We start from the raw sequence: 14,949 nt of genomic DNA, 5'->3' as shown, positions 1-14,949 counted from the left end.
TGCTCTTGCATCAGTGATACCAAGAGATCAGCACATCTGCCTCACGCACTGTGCCCCGGGGAACTGATTTTCCTTTAATGCTGCTGAGGTCACTGCTGCTGCTTCTGCACCAAAATCAACAAATCCTACCTCATCCCCACACTCAGGAAGGGCAAAAGCACTTAGTGCAGCACAGCAGGGAACAGCTAGAGAGTGGTTCCAGGAGAGAAAGATGCCCAACGTGGAAGGCTAGCACAGCCTGCTTGCAGCCAAGCCCAGACTGCTGGAGCCAGAGCCTCGGCAGAGACTTACTGTGAGGACTGGGTGTTTTATTCTGGATAAAGGCCCTTTTCCCTAGCTGCACTTCTTGTGCTGGCTCTACTACGGTTGGCCAAGAAGAAACTATACTAATCTTAGTCTCCGAGACATAATCTCTTATTCCAGTCTGATATAACTGCAGCCGGAGCCTCCTGGTTCTGTGGCTGCATTTTGTCTTAGGATTTAGCAAATTGCCTGCACTGAAGAGAGGAAGACCGCTAAATCTTCCTACAATACAGTAAAAACTCCTTTCCCAACCCCCTGCTAACAAATGAAGACAAATCCTGGCCTGTCACCTTTAGCAAAGAGGACATATCCTGTATCAATCACAGTGTCTCTTGCAGTTGGAGGACACTTGGTTCTCATGCTAAAAACACACTCATAAGGATCAATCCTTTTGTGTCTAGGAGAACTTTTAAAAACTTCCAGATGCTTCACAACATACAGAAATAATGTTCAGAAAGCTGTGTTTTTACATCGCAGTGCAAACAGATAACTTACCCATGAATGCTACCATCTGCTGTTGGTAACAGTGAACTGATGCTGTTTTCCATTGAGAAAAGCTAACAGTTTGAATAAAAGATCCATTCAAATTATCTGCTAGCTTAAATCATCTCAGATCTCTAAGCAATTCTAGAAAATACATAGGTTGTGCCAATGGTATTCCTCAAAGACAGTAAAAACAGATAGTTAACAGTATTTACAAAACTATTAAGCCAAACCAAACAAAACAAAGTACATCAAGCAGCAAGCTGAGCAATTCCCCTACGTGAAGAAAAAGTCTAAAGAGATAATACACAGCCCCAAAGAGAATGCAGAAGATCCGCTGGGCTTTGAATGTCTTAGCACTGCAAGAAAAGAACAAGGATGATTTCCAAAGATGAATGTTCAGCCTGAAGTCAATCCCAACCATCCCGTGACCTGGTATTTCATCCTATCCTGCAGTTCTTGCTATAGCAAACCTCCAATGAATGACAGCCAATGGCAGCCAGAGATGATTTTTTAAATAGCTTATTCATCTTTCTTCTTTTAGTTCTTCCTCTCCTTACAACACAACGGAGTGAGACTGAAAAAAATCCCAAACACTAACAATTACATGTCTGTATGAAAAAGCAAAGTGTATTGCTCCCCAATTTTTCGGAAGTGTCATACCCTTGATCCCATCTTTAGTGCCAACTTAAGAGCATGTGACAGTGGTGAAATCCACTCAACTTCAAACTCCCTGCAGCATCTCTTCCACTCTTCTTGAACAGTGGAAAGGCGCTTTATTCCCCTCCTGATCCAACAGATGTAAAGGGAGAGGTTTCTGTGACAGGACCCAGCCCCCGGCTTCAGAGTTGGTAGAAATACTCTGAGGACACTTGGTTTGGGTTAGTCAAACCCTCCTCCTTGCTCTTCTGAAGCAACACCAGTGCCAGAGCAGTGCAGATTTCGCTGTAATCCACCTAATTTTGAATGGCAGCAATGAAGTGACCCAGGGGTTCATTGAAACTTGTGCTGCTTCTTGGCGAGGCTGTGGGCATGGCACATGCACTACAGCTGCACATTCACAGAGAGCTGCTTTGGCTTCCACTTAGGCAAGCTGAGGACTGTCACTTATTTGTATACCTCTAATCCATGAAATTTAGGTATTACACAGATTCTTAGCAAATATGGTGTCAAGAAAATAGTTGTGTATAAAATGGGAATTTTTCAATAAGCTGATTGAAACCACTTGTCTTTTTCACCTCAAATGAAAGGAATGGAACTGCAAGAATGCTACACTTTTCAGAAACATTCAAAACCTGAAAGATAGGAATACGTCACGCTCTGTACGTCTGACAGGAAGCACACAGAAGCAGGAGAGATTGAAAGATTTCCTGAGCCAAGCAGGAGTTTCTAAGGAGGGAAATGGCTGAGGCACGGGGGGAGAGCCGTTGGAAGTACCGGACAGCTGCCAAAAAAAAAAAAGAAAAAAAACAAGTTATCAAAGCTCTGAATGACTTCAGAATTGATACTGGGCTATACAGAATTTTTATTGCCAGGTCACCAGTTCAGATTTCGACCAGGGCTTGCAGTATCTAGAACTCACTATTGTACAACAGCTTACATGCAATTGTCAGTCAAACCAGCATTAATTAGTGCCCTTGCTGGTCATCACTGCAGATGAGTCCAGAACTGAAGGCAGTGGCTTATCTTGCCACCCCAGGGGTCCATGCTGAGGTGCTCCATCAGGAGAAGCAAGAAAGGTGCACTTCTGTCGCTCATGGTATGCCCTGAGAGAGGGCTGCGAATTTGCAGTGTGATCACTCCCAGGTCCTTCTCAAACACTGTCCAAAGTGTACCTCATGAGAACGAGGGAGCTAGTGCTGCATCAGCTCCAGGAACCTGCTTAGTACCTGCCACAATCATTTGTTGGAATAAAGATACTCCACAGGCAATGAAATGTATCCTGGAAAAATGCTGGGATGGCAATACTAGCCTTCAGCTAGCCTCAGCTGTGCATCCCTTTTGAGAAAAACATAAAGTCCTATTGAGGTTTCATGAAAAAAAAAAAAAAAAGACCATTTTAGGTAGTAAAAAAGAGTCTCCTCGTTCTTAATCGGTCATATAGCAATGCCTTTTACAGAGAAACGTGTGTGACTTCCAATTCAATCCCAGCAATTACTCGCTGACATTGTACAGAAAGAACCCATTTACAGGTTGCTCTCAACTCTTCCGGACAGCAATGCTTGGATAGTTAATTTGAAATCAGCTGCTTTATTTTCTTGTTGCCATCCCCACACTGGCTCACAGTGCTGATCAGCACCTGACACTGGAGTCCGTCACACACCTGCATATCTCTTGAGCCTGACCCAACTTTCACTGGAAATCAAGTTTTTACAGGCCGCAACCAGCTCCAGTGAATATGAAAGCTCCAAACCTTGCTCCATTTCCTTTCTGTAGGAAGACATCTTTTTTAGGTGACATCAAGAACAACTTCAAAGGACGATCTGCACCCGTTTCTGTCCCTGTTGCCTCAGCTTCTCTCACTAAACCACGTAAGAGATGTGAAATGTTTCAGTGGTAGTTTGATAATGAATTTAGTTCTGTTTAGGGATCCTACACGTGACTGAGGAGCGTAACAGCTTCCTGTATGTTAGCTGAGCAACCACAACCATCTGTGCAGGTGTGGTGAGCTCCCTCTGATGCGAGGACAAACTGCTGAGCTTAAACCTCGTTCACTGAGGTTTTTGTTAGTGTGCCTGAACCCTCAGCAACAACAACGACCAAAGGAATGCCACAGGCTCCCTGAGGATGAGGAAACATTTCAGTTTGGCAGCAGCTTCTTCTGTGTGGCACAAAGAGGCCTGTTTTCATAAAGCCTGTCAGGGATGCCAGTACTCGATCAACCGTCCTTCACTCGTTCTGCCCCCATTTACTAATGCAATTGGGCTGTCCTCGCAAGGCCGTGAGGTGTAAGGGGTTAAGACTAGCTTCATCTCCGGCCCTGAGCACTGCCTGTAATGCAGTGAAATGTCAGAGATGAGTCTGAACAGTGGCAAAAACTGGGTGGCCGCTAAGTGCACATATAATCGAATACAAAACTTCCATCGGGTTGGGTTATGTCACTTTACCTATCAGTGCGCGTAGGAAATACTACCCAAGTCAGATTTGAATTAAAAATAAACATTACTTCAGGTATTGGGTAATTGCCTGTAGGTAGCTGTGCTGTGCTCCGCTATTCTCTTTGCCAGCCAGCAGGTATTTTGTTGTCAGTACATCTTCTGTAACAGCACCATTTATCTTCTCTGTCATAACTGGAGCTTGTCCCGTAGTAATGGCTTCTATTTTCTCCAGTGCTATATTAACCTGCCTTAGACCATACATCATAACATTTATGGCCTCTCCATTTACAATAGTGCAAGGGATTTGTACCTAAAACTAACTCTGCCCCGATCCAGTCTGCATGATGTTGTTTTACAAATATCATCACGGAGGGGTGTCAAAACTTTCATGCAGGATACTGCTACCAAACACCCCATGCAGCACCTACCATCTCCAGGTATTTTCCCAGCAGTGTTTGCAATCCCAATCATCAGGTCAGAAAAAGAAGGTAGGATTAATAAATCATGACCTCCATAATCTCTTCCATTCAAGGAAATGGAAACAGTGATGCAATGAATAAGGAAGCTGCAGACCCTTCCCTTTTCACCAGCTTTTAACCCCACTTACTGAAATAAATGCCTACTCTTATGTAAAAATTCTTCACACAGGGTTATGATGCTACAAGTATTTTATGGCCTTGAATTCACAACCTCCTTTTTCATTCCTTATTTTTTATACACACCAGTAGTAACTTACTTGTCAATAAAATCAAACTCTTCTTATTCAGAAAGACAGCAATATAATTTTTCTCTTCAGATTGACTCTATGTCCCACAACCACAACAATAACTGCACACGTGGAACCCAAAGCACGTTGAACCTGAGGTCAAAGGAAGACTTCATGCTTCGATTACACACACGCTCCAGTTTGGGTGTAAAAATCAAGTAATGTTTTTATGAATAAGGGCTAGGGGGACATTAAGCCTGAGCAGTGAAGTCTGATGAGCATATGCATGTTGTGATTACAAGGTCCAGTAATGGTACTTGCAAAGGCAACAGGACAGCAACAGCTGTTACAAGAAACATGTTCCAAACATCTCTCTCTGTTTCCTTCTTACAGATTTTTCCCTAATAATAGAATTACTGCAACAGGAACTCCATTATTATGGCACCACTGTGTTGCAGAAGCAGCATTAAGGAATTTCAATTACACCAAAAATTTCTATCATCCCGTTGGAAGGCATAGATGATAGTAATAAAGCTGCTAGAATACTAACTGTGTAGCACTTCTCCTTTCTACCGATGTGGGTCAGAACATTTCTACTAGTGCAGCCACTTCATAAAAACAATGTTTAAGGAATAGGACTGGTATTGGTTACAGAGAAGTGATAATCAAAAAAATCTTCAGATGGGGCAAGATGGCTGGTGAAAGGAATGTGCTTGCTGTAAAAGCTGGCAAATCCAAAAAGCATTTTAAAAGCTCCTACCATCTTAGTGGGCACAGGATAGTTTATTACCTGGGGCAGGTGACATATTTAGTCACCTTGATTTCGATTTACAAACAGAAGTCGAGTCATCCCACTGATGTAACTGCGGAAAGTTCCGACAACTTTGCAGTAAAACACAGAGAAGAACTCCTATTGCTAAGCGTGCTGAGGATAAAACAGCCTACTTCTGTCTGTAGCAGGTACTGGAGAATGACTCTAAAAGTGCAACTATCTCTGCTCTCCTGCATTTTCTTAGATAATCAAAATAAATCTGCAATGGTACTGAGCTAGGGAAAACCTGAAGGGAGCCTGATGAGACAAAAAAAGTGAAAATCAGACGAAAAAAGCGATTTTCTGTCATTACTGAACCACTTTTTGGAGGAGAAGGCTACAGATGGATTTTAATTCCTGCTCAAGTTCTTTGGAGAGGGACAGTTACAGTTGCCCTTATGATTTAATGTATGTGTTCCCTGTGTGTTTCCAAAGACATGCTACCTTCAGCGACATGTTTTTATTAATACTTTCACAACTGTGAACCCCACACAGTCAAATAAGCTTTCTTCTTGCATCAAGTATGAAGTCCAAGTCGAAAAACCAATTAATCAAACTGCTGGAGTTTTTCTGAGGAAAATGGAGTTGCTTTGGCAGATTCCACAACACAAATATACGAGAATACTTGATGCAGCCAGAATTTCTGTAAAATGAACCACATTTACCACTTTGTACCTGCTGTTTCAAATCCATCATGGCCAAGACGGTGGAAATGCTGTTTCTGAATAAACAAATTCTTCAGAGCACAAACTGCCACTCCTTTTTCCATAAAGGACATCTTAAAACCCTGCTAATGACATGAAAGCTGGCTGATCACAGCCTGAATGCAGCCTTTTGTCTACAGTTTGCAATAAAATTGTTTTTTAATTTGGACAGAGCTCTAACCACCACAGTCCATGCACACATCACCTCTACATTGCTAACTTACTGTGACTTACGTTGACATCTTCAGCTTCTGCTGAATGTGACACCTGAACGTGTCTGTAGTCAAATGTCACAAAAACATCAATCTTGCTCTTCCATTTTTAAAGCTACCAGAAATAGGATGTGCATCCAAAACAGGAATGGTACCTCAATCCAAAATCTTTGAGGACAGCTTTGCTTTTCTTGTATAATGCACAGTACAGGTTAGAAAGTCATTTAGACAAAGCCATTTACCCAGAAATAAAGTGTTTTCAAGGGCAACAGACAGAAATGTATTTAATCAGAAGTTTCACTTTCATTTACTTTACATCTTTGGGCCCTTCCTATTTCAGGTTTATTCAGAAGATAAATACATTTTCCATATAGTGGTTTCTGTAACTAACACAGTGATAACAACAGAAAAGAATGTCTTAAGATCTGACATGCATATGCACTTTTTGTGCAGAGCTTACAATTGTATCACCTTAATACTACAGAATAAAAAATAACATAAATAACTAGATAACCAAGACCTATTTCATATTTCATCCCTGAAATTGGTTCATCTGCCTTATTCCAGAATATTTACAGTTTTAAGAGGGTGATAATCCTCTTTTGCAATTTACATATATATTTATTTTTTTTAATAATTTAACATCTAACAGAATATCTTTTAAAGGCATACCTAAGTCACGCAGGACAAGCATAACATTAAACAAGAATAGACAACACTGCTGATGCTTATATATAAAACCAGGTTTGAATTACTAAATTTAAGAAAAAGTGGAATAAAGCACTAGGTGACGCTCAGACAAAGCTATGTTTTTAAAGCCTAAACTTCCCAAAAGCATGTAACTTGCATTTAGGATTCTTTAAGAAAATTCTATAGTTAAAAATTGGCAGGTCCATAATTATATTGTCAAGAAATGGCATCTCAGCCATTTTTCCAAGAAAATAAACAGATGATTCCTCTTCCATGCTTGCCAAAATAAGATTAATTCAGTTGTCACCATTTTAGTTATGTAGCTTATAGTCTTAATTAATTACTATTTGAAATCTGTTCTTAAGTTAAGAGATTCATCTAAGGTGCAAAACTGAAAGATCCAACAAGCTGTATAAGTATGGAAAGATTTTGGGACAGATTTCCAACTCTGATTAAAAAATGTTGAGTTCAGAAAAAAAAAAAAAAAAAGAAAAAAAAATCCATAATGGCATTTGATAAATGTGCCCCCGAAGGGTTCACTTTATAATCCCAGGAATTTCTGGACAAGAAGATATTGGGAAGAGAGATTTTCATTGGACTTTTGAGTTTGAAATACTGTAACTAGCAAATGAGATGGCATATATTCCTACCTCCTCTATATAGTTTATCAAGAAGGAAGTATGACTAATAGCTATAATGTTGTCAGAAGACAGACAATTACCACAGGGTAATGAATGGAAAGCAAATTTCTTCTGCAGCAGAGCAGTAGAACACTAATTTGACTATATCAAATATAAGAAGGCAATCAAATGTCCGTAAAAATGTGACTCAGCCCTCATTCTGAGTTCAGGCCAAGGGAAGACTTGCACCCCATAGTGCATATTACTTGAAATACCATTTGTTGGACCAATACTCTGAATAACTACTGAAACAGGAAATTCTTATTCTTGCACAGACACTTTAAGACCATCAATATTCGTGGTAATTTTCCTGATGATAGACTCGATATAAGGCTACATGCATTGTGCTGTGTAAAAGCCTGATCTGTCACAAGTTGGCCAAGAATCTCCATACACAGTATATGGCAGAGTAAAAAGTTTGAATTGGGATTAGCGAGCACCAAAAAAAAGTGAATGCTGGCATAAGAAAGGTGGAGAACAGAAAATGCCAAAAGGAACTGAAACAGTCTGCTACGAGGCCTTCCCAGAGCTGCAGCTAAGTGCTTTGGTTACAATGGTATTCAGAGTTCAAAAAAGACTTGGAACACCTCAGTGTCTGTGACAACAAACGAGTGAAACACTGATCTCTCTTCAGAGAGCCCAAAAGTTTACAGAAGTTTGAACATATCACTGCTGCAGGAGCCGTAACTCCCATTCTGCCAGGGCATTTTGAGCAGTCTCTCTGCTTACTCCTGAATTAGGCTGCTATGCAGCCAGAAATACAGTATACAAAATCAGAACGCAACACTGGCCTCTGTCTGACTTTCAACTTTAAGAACTGTCAGGTGGTTTTGTGAGTCCTCAGAGTCTATACACAGCTTCATATACTGGTCTGACCATATGAAGAAAATCCATCTCCTTTGATGAGTTCACCTTCCTTTTTGAACCTCAGACTGTCTGAAGAATGTAAGAAGTGCCCTACTGGATGGGAACAGAATCCATCCAGCAGTGGGTCTGGTCTGCAACAGTGGCAGGTGGAAAAGCTGTTGTAGTAGAGCAAGAGCCCGGCTTTTTTCTGTGGTTTACTCCCTTTGTGCTTGTTGTACTACAGATGATGGAGGACACATTCATGCATGGTCTTTTTGAATCCATTTATGGACAAGTAGTCTCATGAATTTGTCTAAATGCTTTTGAACTGCTGATCTGTTAACCTGGATACTGAACCTCCATTTAAATGGCACTTTAAAAGCTTTTCTTAAATAAATAAATAAAATCTGCGGAAGGGCTTGACCAAGAGCACTTGCTGCAGAAAAAAAAAAAAAAAAAAAAGGGAATTGTTATCAAGTTTACAACAGTTTTGTGACCATGACAGTTGTCTTTCATGTGGAGTTGAATTTGTGACATATATGATATCCATTTCCCTCACACTGTGCAATCGATATTACTGTGTACTTTAATTTTTTCTTCACAGGAACATTCAATTAGGCGGAATATTCAGTAACCAGCCTCATATCAGTAATGATTTTCTGGGTCCATACAGGCCTGCTGGAGGTCACTGCAGGGGAAGACAGAAGAGCAACCCATCTCTGCGTACAATGAGCAATGCCAGACCAGGGAAAGAATATACTATTTCATCTTCTTCTTGGGAGGCTCTGTGGAATCTCTCTTGCTAGAGAAATTGGCTGTAAAGGCAAATGCAATGTGTAGCACTGTCACATTTTTTCTACAGAAGCAGAGAAGAATCAAGGGAATCAATACTACTACACTGTAATTCATTCAATTAATTATGTATCAGTGTAGAAATATTATTAAATCTCCATTTCAGAATAACTGATCAATTCAAGGAGCAATAACACTAAAAGTCTGTACTGACTTGTGCCCCAGAAATCAGCAAGGATCCTCCTACCACTTTTTATCTCCATATGAACATTACCCATTAAGCCTTTTCACTTATTCTATATCCTTCAATAGTGGTCCACTGTTTGGTCTTTTCCTCCTTTGAAATTAGTCAGACTAGGTTTATGCCCATAAAGTCTTACTGGGAGAAGCATGACTCAGCTGTAGGGCAGCTATACATTATTAATTAATGCTTAGTTTTCAAATAAACCTTATTGCTAGCTTGTACACCACTGTTGTGTGTTTTCAACCACAGAAGTTCAATCTATCACAGAAAAATTTAGATTGAAAGAAATATTCACCCAGCTTTTCCGTTCTTAGATTTTTCCCTCTGAAACAGCCTTCCAATCCATGCTGATAAGATTCCCTTTCCTCAGGAAGTTGTACTAATAATTTTCCAAAAATATTAGCAGGGGATCCATAGCAACTGTTGATATGAGTCAAAGTGATTTAAGAGAGATCTTAGCAACCTTCTGTTAAGATATACTGTATACAGCCTCCCCCACTTAGCAAAATCCCACAATATGGCAAGAAAGATTTGTATGTCTAAGAATAGCTACCTACACACATTTTTCAAGATGACTGAGCCATAATGATTTAAATCCTCCCTACCACAGTTTCAGCAAGATGTGCCTCTACAACACTATATCAAAGTGTTCTGTTCAGAGTTTTGAATCTTCTTCCTTTTTTAAATCACATCATTAACATCCTTGACATTTTAGAAATAATGTTTATTGATTTTTCTGTTAACATTGCTATAAATTAAGTGATGTAATGGACAGGATTATTGAAGTTCTATAAAGAATATGTCTTTCAGATTCTTAACTACATATTGAAAAAGCGCAGACTCTGGAAAAATACTGCAGTTCTGTGCTGTTCTTGGGAAGTTTTCATTTGGATGACTACTTTTTATGTGACAGAATGGACATATAACAGAGATGATATTACAACTACCTGCTAAGTACCACATGACAGGAGAAAAACATCTGATTTAGGTGAAATTGAGAAATAAACAATAGTAACAAATCAGACATAGGAGAATTCCTTATCACTTGCTGTTCTGAAATTTAGTATCTGTGGGACAGGGTTGCAAATATTCCCTTTTGTAGTAGAAGTGTTGTTAGTAAATGCAAATAGCTTTCTTCATTGCAGATGAGGATTCATAAAAGGGCTGAATAGACTGAACATGAAGATGCATGCACAGTGCAGAAGGAAAACAGCACAATCATCTTCAGCCTCATTCAATTAGCATTGGTGTCAGCAGCCCACACCCTTCTATTTTAAGGGTTACACAAGGTGAGCCTGTAAGCTAAGACCTGAAACAGCGTGGAGGATCTTTTAACAGACTACCACATAGACAACAATGATCTACCACATTTAGGAATTTAATATAGCCCTGAGATTTAAGACTTGCAACTGTCCTCACAAACTACTGCATTGAGAGTCAGTATCAGAATGTCTGATGTCTTTTTTTTTTTTTTTTCTGGGGTGACAGCAAAGCACTAGAAGAATCAAAACACCAACCTATTGGCAGCAAAAACAGAACCGACATACCATACGTGAACCTTGTCCGCTCCCATGGTTAGGAGGAGTGCCCTGCAGGCAGAGCCCTAATTCACATTTTGGTAACAGAAGCATCTGGGTCTGAAGAGGTTTCGGTAAAACCTGATAAGGGGCAGGGAATGAGCAAGGCAGCATGTGCTCTGTTAACTTCCATGATCTTTCAGAGTCCTGACTCACAGATTAGTTTTTTAGACTGTTTCTACAGAACCTTCAAGTCACCAAGCCTTCATTCTTGTTTTATTGGGCAGTTTTTCAACTGCTGAGCCTCCTGTAATAATGCAATTCGATTTCTATCCTTGGATGTTTGATTTTACATTCCATCATCGCTGAGCATTGATTAAAACTTAGCAGATTTACTTGATTGTGTTTATGACTTTGTTTTCTCAGGGCAAGGTCAGGGTTTATGACAACATGACACTCATAAAAAAATAAAAATAAAAAAAAATTGATGATGCTTGTTTCCTGACTGTGATCAGATTTATTCTTCAACTTTTAAAATCATCTTGTTAGTTTGCTTAAAAACAGAAAAAAGTAACTGAGACATGGACTGGCACAAATGAGAAGAAGCAAAAATGAACTTGGGCACATATGTTCAGGGATTTATATCCAAAATTCTCTGAAATTCTCACTTTGCTTACTCCTAGCCTTTGGAAGACCTGTTTCTCAGAGTGCTAAGTCCCCCCTCACAGAAGAAGAAAACATTTTTCTGCTACTTGCCATGGGCATAAACAACTATATCTGGAGAACATAAACCTCTGGCCTACACCCCAAACTGAATCCCACAGCCATCCACACAGCATGCCTACCAAACCTGGTATTGTACAAAACATACCAAAAAGAAAGAAGAGATGGCTGTTATACCCCGCTTTACTCTACAAGCGAGTAAAGAACTAATCTGAGACACGAGACCTAGATTCAGCTTTCTTTTCTTCTTGTTTTAGAGTAAAGCTCTTAACTTCATAGGAAGTTAGCCACACCACTGTACCACTGAGCTGCGTTTTGGAGGTGGGAATGTTTCACTCTTCCCTGCTGAAGTTGTTCTGTGCACATTTTTATAAACACCCCCCAGCGCAAAGACAGGATGAAAATGGCTAGTGCCTTCACCCATTGTCCACACCAATAAATACTCTACTATTTTGTAATAAGTTTTGGAAGGTGCCTGGAAAATAAATGGGTCTTCTTAGTTCACTTTTTAATAGGTAACTACATGCATCATCAGGCCATAATTTTGAAAAGCAAGTATCTAAAAATTAGAGGACAAAATCTGCTAGTCACAGGTACTTAACTTAATACTCTGTATTGTCAACTTCTACAAGAAGGACCAAATACCATGTAATTTCAGGACAGAAGTTCTAGCTATAAACATAGAGTTACGTTTAACTGCTGCACATCTCCCATTCATGCTGGAGAAGATTCCCAAAACGACAAAAGTTAAAATAATAGCCTTTACAGATAACCTGAAAAACTGAAACTTTGTTTCAACTGAAATTCCTGGTTGTAAAATAATGCACTACCCCGTCATAAAATATGCTCACTTTAAGATTAAGATTTCTCCACCTTCGTTTCAGGTCTATTCTCTGTTCTCCACTGTTTGTTTTGGATCCTTTCTCCTGTTCTTGTGGTCTTTCTTTTCAAATTGTCTCATCATTTAGCATTTCACCATGACATGTTTGGACTTCTGCTGATTTACTATGCCTCTGGTGTATCATACCTGGATTTTAAAGCAGTGAACCTGCTGTTCATTTACACGAAGAAGGACCATTATGTTGGAGCTTTTTTATACAATACCACTATGTATCTACCTAAAACTGTACTGGACTTCTCTGCTAAATATCAGAGCATATGTGAGAGAAACGTGTCTCTCTTGCTGCCATCCCTTATCACAATGATATACTTCATCATTCCTTTGTACAGACTTTTATTCCCATTTACCGTAATTTTTTTTTTAGCTGGATACTTTTGCTTGGAGGTTTTGGAGATTGCTCCTGAGTTGTTTTTTTCCTGTTATTAATTGAAATCTCTCCAGTGCTATTTTTACATTCATCCTATTTGCAGGACTCAGGAAGTGATTGTCCCTCTGTACTTGGCTCTAGTGGGGCCGCACTTCAAGTACTGCGTTCAGCTTCGGGCCCCTCGCTACAAGAAGGACATGGCGGTGCTTGAAAGAGTCCAGAGAAGGGCGACAAAGCTGGTGAGGGGTCTGGAGAACAAGTCCTGCGAGGAGTGGCTGAGGGAGCTGGGCTTGTTCAGCCTGGAGAAGAGGAGGCTCAGGGGAGACCTCATTGCTCTCTACAGGTACCTGAAAGGAGCTCGTAGCAAGATGGGGACTGAGCACTTCTCCCAGGCACCAAGTGATAAGACAAGGGGAAACAGCCTCAAGTTCATCAGGGGAGGTTTAGACTGGATATTAGGATAAGTTTCTTTACTGAAAGGGTTGTGTGGCATTGGAATAGGCTGCCCAGGGAAGTGGCTGAGTCCCTGGAGATCTACAAGAAACATGTAGATGTAGAACTTAGTAGCATGGTTTAATGATGGACTTGTCCATATTGGGTTAAAGGTTAGACTAGATGATCTTAGAGGTCTTTTCCAACATGAATGATTCTATGATTCACGACATTTCTGTCTTCCTTTGGAAACATCGATATTTCTAATTTGTCCTTAAGGCCAATACATAACAAGCTTAGGAAGTACGTTTAAAAAGTCAGGAAAAAAACAGGGCTGGCAGTCTGAGGTGCCCAGAAGATCCCCTAGGACATCCTAAGTCATGCTGAATGGGACAAACCAGCTGAGGGGCAACTGAGGAAAGCTCTCTTTGTATTTCAGGAAAGTTACAACAGGCACTCAGAAAGGAGCTTCTTCGAAAGAGTACATTTCTAAAATCCACTAATTCAAAAATGCAAAGCAACATTCTTTCAGAATACGTAGAGAGTAATAGCTAATGCAGGATATCCTCAAAAGCATCTATGAAATTACAAGGAAGATATTCAGGACACAGACATGCCATGTCTGCAACTCCCTTTCTGACTCTTCAAAAAGAAGCTAAAATCACAGTTGGCAACAGTTCTGAAATGCAACAGTAATCCATAAATACTCCTTAATTTTCCTGTCATTGCAGAATTAAGCTACTTCCAGCTAACACAGATCTTACCAGGTGTGCTAAATTGATGTCATTATAAGCCATCAGGAAATACCCACAGAGACCTGTAGCAACATTTAGAAGTTTTGTTAAACAGCTGTGTGTTATAATTGATTTGTATTATTTAAAACAGCTAAAGCAAGTTATCTCCGGATGTAGAAAAGGGATGACTGAAGACTCCAGGGAGATTTAACTCACAAGAAAGCCAATCACAGGAACTTCATTTGAGCATTTTAAGATTATTACTAGAGGAAGTGCAATTAAATCATCACCATTTATCAATTATCATTATAAAATACTATGCAACCTTATCATACTAATTTATTTATGAGAAGGTAACTAGTTGGCTTCTGCTTACTGCAGTAAAATAAGCTAGTCAGTAAAAATATCTGAAGACACTTTCTCTGAAAATGAATATGCCTTTCAAATAATAATCAAAAGTAACAGAAAAGTTCAAAGTTTTATTTAAATTTGTTTTCAATTATATTGGTGATATAATTGCCAAATAGCTAAACTCTTTGGAGCTCATGCTATGTTTCAGTTCCTGATCTCTGCTATATTTTGCCATACAGAGTATAAGACAAAACATAGTTGTATTACAACTGTACACTGGCATGCTATACACATTTCATAAAACACTTAGAATGTAAGTCCCAAATGTTTGGTTGAACATCCTGGGTCTGTGATT

General features: G+C 39.7%; 1 protein-coding gene across 3 annotated transcripts in view; it reads right to left on the bottom strand.

The window, feature by feature from the left end:
* ATG10 (autophagy related 10) overlaps positions 1-14,949 on the bottom strand; it is an 80,635-nt gene that overhangs the window by 4,141 nt on the left and 61,545 nt on the right. The gene's annotated exons all lie outside the window — the stretch shown is intronic.

This window comes from Aythya ferina, assembly GCF_964211825.1.
Source record: "Aythya ferina genome assembly, chromosome: Z".
NCBI lineage: Eukaryota > Metazoa > Chordata > Aves > Anseriformes > Anatidae > Aythya > Aythya ferina.
The sequence above is the reverse complement of the archived record's forward strand: the minus strand, read 5'-3'. Positions and strand labels throughout refer to the sequence as shown.